Below are 10,146 nucleotides of genomic sequence, written 5' to 3'. Positions count from 1 at the left end.
AGCATGAATCTGTAACTTAGTTAAAAAATTTCTATATCTGGCTTTAATAGTATGACTCAAAACCATGGCTTATATTATTTTTAAATAATACTGGAACAGAACTCAAATAATTCAAAAAAGATGATAAGCTTGCTCATTATACTAGGCCTGACATTCCCAATTACTAATATCGATATTAGGGAGATATTAGGCTAATCCTTGATGGAGGTCAGTTTGTAGCAGAATTTATAATCAGAGTTTCCTCAAGTGTGGTACATAGCCCAAGAGGATGTTAGAAAATAAACAAAAATTTATTTTAATAATTAAAATGTTATTTTAATGGGTTTTAAAGGAAAAAATATAACTAGTTCATTGCAACCATGAGTTCACAGATAAATTAAATTAAACACAATTTAAGACATATTTAATAATGGTATATTTGTAAGCAAACTTGGCAAAAATCAAATGGTAAGGATGATGTGGTGGCTGGATAATGGCTCCAAAGATATCTATATACTAATCCCAGAATTTGTGAATGTTGCCTTATTTGGTAAAAAGAAATTTGCAGCTATAATTAAATTAAAGATCTTGAGATGAGGAGATTATCCTGGATTATCTGGGTGGGTCCAATGATGTAATCACACGGGTTCTTATAAAAGGGAGTCAGGAGAGTCAAGAACAGAGGAGCAGCTAACAGGAATAGGAGATGTGACAGAGAAGCAAGAGGTTAGAGTAATTCAAAGAAAGGGTTGTGAACCAAGCAACCCAGGTAGCTTCTAGAAGCTGAAGAACAAGGAATGGATTCTGCCGTGAAGCTCCAAGAAGGAGCCACCCCCGCCAACACCCTGATTTTACCCTGGGAGGCCACTTCAAGGCTCCACCTCAAGAGCTGTAGGAGAATTCCTCTTGTTTTAAACCACTAAGTCTATGATAATTTATAACAGCAGAGATAGGAAACTAAGACAGACAGTAATCAAACGACGGACATTTATAAAACATCGACTTAGCAAGTATCTGAGAGCAGGTACTTTATGTGTCGATCAAAGCGATAGTGATAGCCACAGATGCTAGATATTAGTATATTTTGCATATTAGTTATTCAACAAATATTTATGCAAGTTGTTCATTACCCTGGTATACAATTCATCTGGATCTGGACATTTGAAATCATTTTTGTAATTGAGTGATAATAATTAGAATAATTAATAGTGTTTATTGAGCATTAAGCAGGTCAGGGATTGTTCTAAGCATTTTATACGTATTATCTAACCTTATGGGATAGTTTCTGTTATAATCCCCATTTTATAGATGACTTTGCTGAGGCATGGAGAGGTAAAATAACATACCCAAGATGCCAAAGTTGAGAAACCAGTGTTGAACCTACAGGTCTGTCTGTATTTGAGGCCTAGGTTTTTTACCATATTTAAGGAGTCCTAGGTTTCCCACAACAATTCATCTGATAACCAAGCTATTAAGTGACTAATTGGTGGGCGGCATATACAGTGTGGATATACTGAACAAAGGGGTGATTAATGTCCTGGGCAGAACAGAGTGGTGTGAAAGTTCATCACACTAGTCGGGATGATGCACAATTTAAAATTTGTGAATTGTTTATATCTGGAGTTTTTTACTTAATATTTTCAGTTGAGTACAGGTAACTGAAACCATGATAAGCAAAACTGCAGATAAGGGGGGACTACTGTATACTGAAGAGCAGTGCGATTACACACTTGTATGACATTCAACCCACCAGCTTTATGTCCTGGATCCATTGTTATACTGATAAGGCAATTATAAGGTTATCTAGGAATTTTGATAAGGCTTACTTTTATCACACTGTAGATCAAAGGATAAAAGTGATGATGGCCCTTAGAGAAACATGTGATTTAAGTTGTATAATAAGCCTGAGTTTTAACAGATGGGTAATCACATCCAAATAAAAACACTTTAGTAGCTAGTACTTTGTGATTTTGCTGCTGAGATATAAGCAGTTGTGGATTTTAGGTATATGAAGAGTGAGCCCATTTTGTCCTAGCCTGGTGGTTTAGTGCAGTTAGAGACATTATACCAAATTAAGTTCCAACTTGGAATGAGGACTGATTTAAAATTTTCTTCTCTAAGAGAAAAACTCAAGGAAGTAAAGTTTGCTTTATTATATCAAAGTAAGCAGTCAACAGAGAGAAACACACACATTATACCCTAATTGAGAAAGAGAGTTTTCTTGACTTGCAGAATGTTGATACCATACATCTGTCTGACATCAAAGCAGTTGGTTATAAATCTTGCAGATAACTGATCATCCCGAATCCACAAAGGCAAAAGTTGAAAGAGAAGAAGCATCAGAAGAGGCTGAGAGACTCTGCAGCCCCTGCAGGAGCTGAAACCAGTTACAGTGTGACATATATCTGAGCTTTCTGCAGGACGTGGCTGTCCATTTAAATGCTAATGTACAACTCTGGCATATTCTAGAAATTAAAAGTGCTGAAGCAGGCAGCAGCATTGGAAATTTCAGAAAGTTGTTGAATATTCAGTATCCATGTGCTAAAGAGCTCAGTAATACTTTCAAATGTCAGAGAATAAACCACAGCTCTCACTATGCTCTGCAATGACTTTGTTGGCAATATGCCACTTTTTAAAGAAAGCGTGAGTGAAGTTCTGAGTTTTCAAGTGATTTTTACTAAGTTGTTTATTAACAAAAAAAAAGGTCATCACTTACAATTTATATTCAAGATATTAATTAAGAGGCAAATTTTAAAGTTCTTCTTGGTTAAAAAATATATATCTTATAGTCTCAATCATCTTCAGCTGTGAGAACTGCAAATCGTTAGGCATTTAGGTGAATTTCAGGATTTTGTCTCATTTTTTACTCTGTATTTATAGAGCATGGAAAAGACACATTACTGTCTCATCACTGAGCCAGCAATACCTACCTATCTATGTGCAGGCTCTGTGATAAAGATAAAGCTAATCGTAGGTTTCTCTTCCTGACTCAATTTCTGCTATAGCAGTGGTTCTTGAAGTGTGAACCTGGATCAGCATCCCTTGGTGTGATGGTTAATTTCATGCGTCGGACATGGTTCCATAGTGTAGTGGTTAGCACATCTGCTTTACACCCAAGTGGAGCCACAGTCCTTGCTCTATGGCCATGCTACCCTGAACAAGCCCAATGTCTGATCTCGGAAGCTAAGCAGGGTCGGGCCTGGTTAGTACTTGGATGGGAGACCACCTAGGAAGACCAGGTGCTGTAGGCATAAATAATAATAAAAAAAAATTCGTGCATTAACCAGAGTGGGCCATGGGGGTGCCTAGACTTTTGGTCAAACATTACTTTGAGTGTGTCTATTAGGGAGTTTCTGGATGAGGTTAACATTTAAATTGGTAGACTGAATGAGTAAAACAGATTTGTCTCCCTAATGTGGTGGGCCTTCTCCAAACAATTGAAGACTTGAATAGAACAAAAGGAAGAATAAAAGGAAACTCATCCTCCATTACTGCTTGCACTGGGATATATTTTGTTTGTTTTTTTTTCTTTTTTCCTGCTTTTGGATTTGAACTAAAAAATCTGCTTTTCTTGAGTCTCAAGATTGATGGCCTTTGTACTAGAACTTACACCATCAGCTCTCTATATGTATAAAAATATAAATGTCAACATGCTATACATTTATTGTTGTTCAATATAGATATATTTTAACGACTAACTGAAACAGGTAAGAAAGTACTCCTCCAATACTTCAAGGCATCTAATTGCTTTTATTTTTAGTATGTGATGGACCTTATCTAAGGCAAGCAAGCTGTAGTGTAAAACATTTTTACACCACACTGTGTTCACAGAGCCTGCTGTAGTTGTACAGTGCTCCCTCCCCAGGCACCCTGATCTCTATTATTTCGTCTCTACAATGAAACATGCAGCTCCGCTTTAAGGCTCTTCAAGGACAATCAGAGGGGCTACAGGAATTCACGTTCTGACATTTTATTACCAAAACATTTACACTGTCCTCAGGGATGTTCTTGTGAACTATTGGTGGTGCATGTTTGCCATTTTCATTGAAATTATGAGTCGCTAATGAAAGGCACAGACTTTTTTTTTTTTTTTTTTGCCTTAGGGAAGATCATCTCTAGTTTCATTTCTGTTCTAGAAGGGGCACTTGAACAGACAGCAGACCTTTTGTGTCAAACACATTGTACTAGTATGGTGTGTATATAGTCCGTGGTGTATACAGAAGTTATGACAGACCGTCAGCCAAACAGCATGCTCTGGAATTCTTTGCAGGCAGAGCAGCAGTCTATTTTTTCAGTAAACACACACAACAAATGGACTAAAATGTGTTATGGACTATTAATCAAATACAGGCATATCTTGTTTTATTGTACTTCACTTTACTTCCATCACAGATATTGCAGTTTTATAAACCGAAGGTTTGCATTGAGCGAGTCTATCAGTGCCACTTTTCCAACAAACAGCATTTGCTGACTTCATGTCTGGGTGTCATATTTTGCTAATTCTTACAATGTTTCAAACTTTTAAAATTATTATTATATTTGTTATGGTGATATTTGATGTTACTATTGTAATTGTTCTGGGGCACCACAAACCACGCCTATATAAGATGGTGAACTTAATCCATAAATGTGTGTGTGTTCTGACTTCTCCATCCACTCACTGGCTGTTGCCCATTTCTCTATCTCCTTGGACCTCCCTATTCCCTGAGACACAACAATATTGAAATTAGGGCAATCAATAACCCTACAATGGCCTCTAAGTGAAAGGAAAAGTTGCATGTCTCTCACTTTAAATCAAAAGCTAAAAATGATTAAGCTTAGTGAGGCAGGTATGTCAAAAGCTAAGGTGGGCCGAAATAGGCCTGTGGCACCAAGCAGTTAGCCAAACTGTGAATGTAAAGGAAAAGTTCTTGAAGGAAATTAAAAGTGCTACTCCAGTGAACACATGAATCATAAGAAAGGGAAACAGCCTTATTGCTGAGATGGAGAAACTTTAAGTGGTCTGGATGGAAGATCAAACCAGCTACAACATTCCCTGAAGCCAAAGCCTAATCCAGAGCAAGGCCCTGACTCTGTTTGAATCTGAGAAGGCTGAGAAAGGTGAGGAAGCTGCAGAAGAAAAGTTTGAAGTTATCAGGTTTGGTTTATGAGGTATAAGGAAAGGAGTTGTCTCTATAATATAAAAGTTCAGGGTGAAGCAGCAAGTGCTAATGTAGAAACTGCAGAAAGTTATCCAGAAGATCTAGCTAAGATAATTAATGAAGGTGGCTACACTGAGCAACAGATTTTCAATGTAGACAAAACAGCCTCCTATTGAAAAAAGATGCCATCTAGGGCTTTCAGAGCTGGAGAGTAGAAGTCAATGCCTGGCTCAAAGCTCTAAACAACAAGCTGACTTCTCTTTTGAGGGGCTAATGCGGCTGGTGACTTTAACTTAAAGCCAATGCTCACTTACCATTCGGAAAATCCCAGGGCCTTAAAAATTATACTAAATCGACTCTGCCTGTGCTCTATAAATGAAACAACAAAGACTGATGACATCTGTTTACAACATAGTTTACTGAATATTTAAGACTTACTGCTCAGAAAAAAAGATTTCTATCAAAGTATTACTGCTCATTGACAATGCATCTGGTTACCCAAGAGCTCAGATGTTCAATGAGATTCATGTTGTCTTCATGCCTGCTAACACAGTATCCATTCTGTAACCCATGGATCAAGGAGTCACTTTGACTTTTAAGTCTTTTTAAGTCTTATTATTTAAGAAATACATTTCTTAAAGCTATAGCTGCCATAAATAATGATTCCTCTAATGGGATGTGGGCAAACTAAATTGAAAACCTTTCTGGAAAGGACTCGTGATTCTAGATGACATTAAGAACATTTGTGATGTGTGAAAAGAGGTGAAAATATTAACATTAGCAGGTAGAAGAAGTTGATTCCAACCTTCATAGATGACTTTGAGGGGTTCAAAACTTCAGTGGAGGAAGTAACTGCAAATGTGGTGGAAATAGCAAGAGAACTAGAATCAGAAGTAGAACCTGAAAGTGTGACTAAATTGCTGCGATCTCATGATAAAACTTTAGTGGATAAGGAGTTGCTTCTTATGAATGAGCAAAGAACATGGTTTCTTGAGACGGAATCTACTCCTGGTGAAGATGCTGGAAAGATTGTTGAAATGACAACAAAGGATTTAGAATATTACATAAACTTAGTTGATCAAGCAGGGGCAGAGTTTGAGAGGATTGCCTCCAGTTTTGAAAGAAGTTCTACTGTGTGTAAAATGATATCAAGTAGCATGCTCCAGATCACATGCTCCAGAGAAATGGTTCATGAAAGGAAGAGTTGATCAATGTGGCAGATTTCATTGTTGACTTATTGTAAGAAATTGCCACAGCCACCATGATCTTCAGCAACCACTACACAGTTGGTGGCCACTTACATCAAGGCAAGATGCTCAATCAGCAAAAACTTTGACTCACTGAAGGCTCAGATGATAGCTGCATTCTTTTAGCAATAAAGTATTTTTAAATTAAGGTATATATATACATTGTTTTGTAGACACAGTGCTATTGCACACTTAAAAGTCTACAGTAAAGTATAAACATAACATTTATATGCGCTGGGAAGACAAAAGAATTGTGTGATTCGCTCTATTGAGATATTTGCTTTATTGTGATAGTCTGGAACCGAATTTACAATATCTCTGAGGTATGCCTATAGTCTAATCTTACATTTGTCATCGCCCACAAATATTCATTGAGAGCTACTGTGTAGAAGCCAGTGTCTGATGGCATGGTACACAGACACACACACGAAAGCCCTAAATCATCATCATCACCACCAAGTATATATTGAATGCCTACTGCATACAAGCTAGTGTCCTAAGTGAGCATGCACAGTCACCTCCAAAATAAAAAGCCATTTGTTGAGTGCCTTTATATATTGAGTGCCTTTATTAAGGCACTTTATATATATTTTACTTATTATATCCTCTCAACATTAATATGAGGCAGGTATTATTGTCACCATTTTCAGATGAAAAAGTGGCACACAGAGTTGTTAAATAGTTCACTCAAAATCACTTATTTTGTGAGATGAAAGAACCAGATCTTAAATCTATGTCTTTTTCTGAATTTGGACATTGTATTTTTCTGTGCTTCCAGAAATTTTTACCTAAGTGGTAGGAACATATACTTTAAAAAACAAAACAAACAAACAAAAAAACCCTCACCAATAATGCAAATCTGTAAATACCAAGTGAGAGGTGAGGGATATAAAGAGTGTCAAAGAAACAGATGATTATTGGTACTATTCTACTAAGGTCCACCCAGGAAATCAGAAATCACACTGGGCATTTTAATGAAGAGATTGAACAGATGGGTATTGGAGGACTGAAAATGCAAAAAGGAACCCACAGGCAACTGCAGGAAGCAGCTCTCACACTAGACTTTGGGAAATACATCAAGGAGTTGGAGGTATCAGAACTTGAAAGCTCACAGATGGGTGTGATTCCTTCTGGCCTCTTCTTTCCACCTTCTTTATGATGTTTTTTGCCCCACCTCCCCCAAACTGGGAAATAAAGCATTCATTGGTTTTCTTCTGTTTCTACCCAATTATTTTTTCTACCATTATTCTATCGCCCATCGTCTGCTAAGTTGTCGTTTAATAACAGTTTAAGATGATAAAAAATTTAAGTATCACTGGAAAGGAATTCTGAAATGATAGGCAAGGGGATCAATGATTTTATGTAAGCACTCTCCCCTCAAATTGGCTTTCTGCTCTTAGGTTTAGCTTTGTTGCATTAATCTCTCATGAAACTACAGTGAGACATTTATGATACATCTGCACCATGGCCTTTTGGCAGGTGTCTTCATACACAATTTTTTTCCAATACATACTGTAAATATATTTTCTCTTCTTTATGATTTTATTTTCTTTTTTCTAGCTTATACAGAATGTAATACATATAACATACAAAATATATGTTAATTGACTATGCTATTGGTAAGGCGTCGAGTCAACAGTATGCTGTTAGTAGTTAAGTTTGTGGGGAGTCAAAGGTTATACGCAAATTTCTGACTGCATAGAGGGTCAGTGCCCCTACCCCCTGCATTGTTCAAGGGTCCACTGTATATGGAGCATCCGTAAATACTGTGTTTGCATGCGTCATTCTCTTTAGCATCCCATCTAAGCTGTTCTAGAGAACAGATGCTTGAGGTGGATAGGATTCCTAGTGGGACAAGGGGTTAGAGAATGTGGGACTTGGGCATAGAGCTCTAAGGTATATTACATGAGGACAAATGTTAAGTGGTTAGTTTATCCCTAAAGAAAGAAAATGAAGGAGCTTGGCAAAACCATCATCCTCAATCCTTATGACGTACAACCTCTTTTACAAAAGAGAGAGCAGTCTTCCCCCTCCCAGTTAAAAAGCAATAGAAAAATTGCTTTCTAAAATTTTGGTGTTAGAGTTCACGGTCCTGCATATCTTCTGAACCTACATAAAAATGTCTCATCTAAGGTAGGCTGGTGTGGAATTATAATGCTAAGAACTGTGTCACCACACTCTAAAACCTTGCAAAATGAAAGCCCTTGTAAAGTCCCTGTTAAAATACTACTTTTTTTTCTTTTTTGTACAAGGGCATTTTATAGAATGTTTCAAATGACTGGAGGGGAAATAAAGAGATTAATCATTTTATAAGCACCAATTAATGTGACTCTTTATGCTATTGGTGTCTTACTGGATAATCAATTTTTAAAAAGAAATAAAAGTTTCTAGGATTTACATTGCTCTGTTTCAGCTAATGACTGTTCATTGCTCCCTGGCTTAGCTACTTGCTGATTTATACCCTTAAAACAAAATTCTTACAATTATTTTCTTTATTTAAAAGTCTAATTTCAAATTTAATACTCAGTCCCTCTGAAAGGGTAGATCTAGAAACAAAGAAGTTCTATAATTTTCCGAAAATACACTGTGCAGATTAAGTTCTAAGTGTAATTTCTTTGGGTAACAACTTCTTCAGACCTCCCTCTTATACCCCTAGGCTAACCCTGTTATTCAAATGTCTTCTATTAAGGTCACTTTTTACTATTTCTTTTACTGTGGATAATCCTAGGGTTTTGTAGTCTTCTGTGCTCTCTCGTCATGTGCTTTCTCTGGACCATCTCAACAGCCATTACTTCAACTGACATCTCAAAAATGATGACAGAAAATGTATAGCTCTACCCCAAACTCTCTCTAAAACTCTCAACTGCCTTCTTGGCACCTTCCCCGAGAAGTTTCGTAGGCATCTCAAACTCAACATGTCCCAAACTGAACTGGTCATAAGCTTTATTTTATTGTCTATTTCGGGAAATGGCACAACTACCTATCAGGTGGCCAGGCCAGAAACTTGTAGATTGTCTTAAACTTTCTTCTTCCTGCAAAATGACCCTCCACAACGAGTATTACTCACAGTCCACAGTGAAGGTTCTGAAAGACGCCCTCCTGCCATGTGCAGTTCTTGATCCTCCATCTCACACTGTATGATTCCATTAACTTCTCTTGCAGCATTAAAACTGCATGGAGATTTGGAGTATGGTGAGGAGGGATGTCCCCTTAACCCTCTGGGTAATGGTTTCTTCGAAACCAAAGCAATACCCCAGCTCTTCTTTTCTTTTCTTTCTTTTCTTTCTTTTCCTTCCTTCCTTCCTTCCTTTTCTGTCTCTCTTTCTCTCTCTCTTTCTCTCTCTCTCTCTCTTTCTCTCTCTCTCTCTCTTTCTCTCTCTCTCTCTCTTTCTCTCTCTCTCTCTCTTTCTCTCTCTCTCTCTCTTTCTCTCTCTCTCTCTCTTTCTCTCTCTCTCTCTCTTTCTCTCTCTCTCTCTCTTTCTCTCTCTCTCTCTCTTTCTCTCTCTCTCTCTCTTTCTCTCTCTCTCTCTCTTTCTCTCTCTCTCTCTCTTTCTCTCTCTCTCTCTCATCCAGTTATGATTCATGAGGCTACATGGAGGACAGAGCTACCAAACTGCACTCAGAATCATTCCTATCTTCTAATTATAAGTGTGTTTCTTGATCAAGATTGTTCTGAGTTCTCCAAAAGATGTTCAGAATATCACTTTGTACAAATCCAGACTGTCTAAACCCAGTGTAGGCTCAGGGCTATTGATCATCTATGTAGACAAATGACATAT

At 37.4% G+C, this 10,146-nt stretch overlaps 1 pseudogene; it reads left to right on the top strand.

Annotated features, from left to right (window-relative positions):
• Positions 1-3,114: 3,114 nt before the first annotated feature.
• On the top strand, positions 3,115-3,230 carry LOC112480354 (annotated as a pseudogene).
• Positions 3,231-10,146: the final 6,916 nt, after the last annotated feature.

This window comes from Pteropus alecto, unplaced genomic scaffold, assembly GCF_000325575.1.
Source record: "Pteropus alecto unplaced genomic scaffold, ASM32557v1 scaffold103, whole genome shotgun sequence".
Classification (NCBI taxonomy): Eukaryota; Metazoa; Chordata; class Mammalia; order Chiroptera; family Pteropodidae; genus Pteropus; species Pteropus alecto.
Note: the sequence above shows the minus strand (reverse complement) of the source record. Positions and strands in the feature narration are given on the sequence as shown.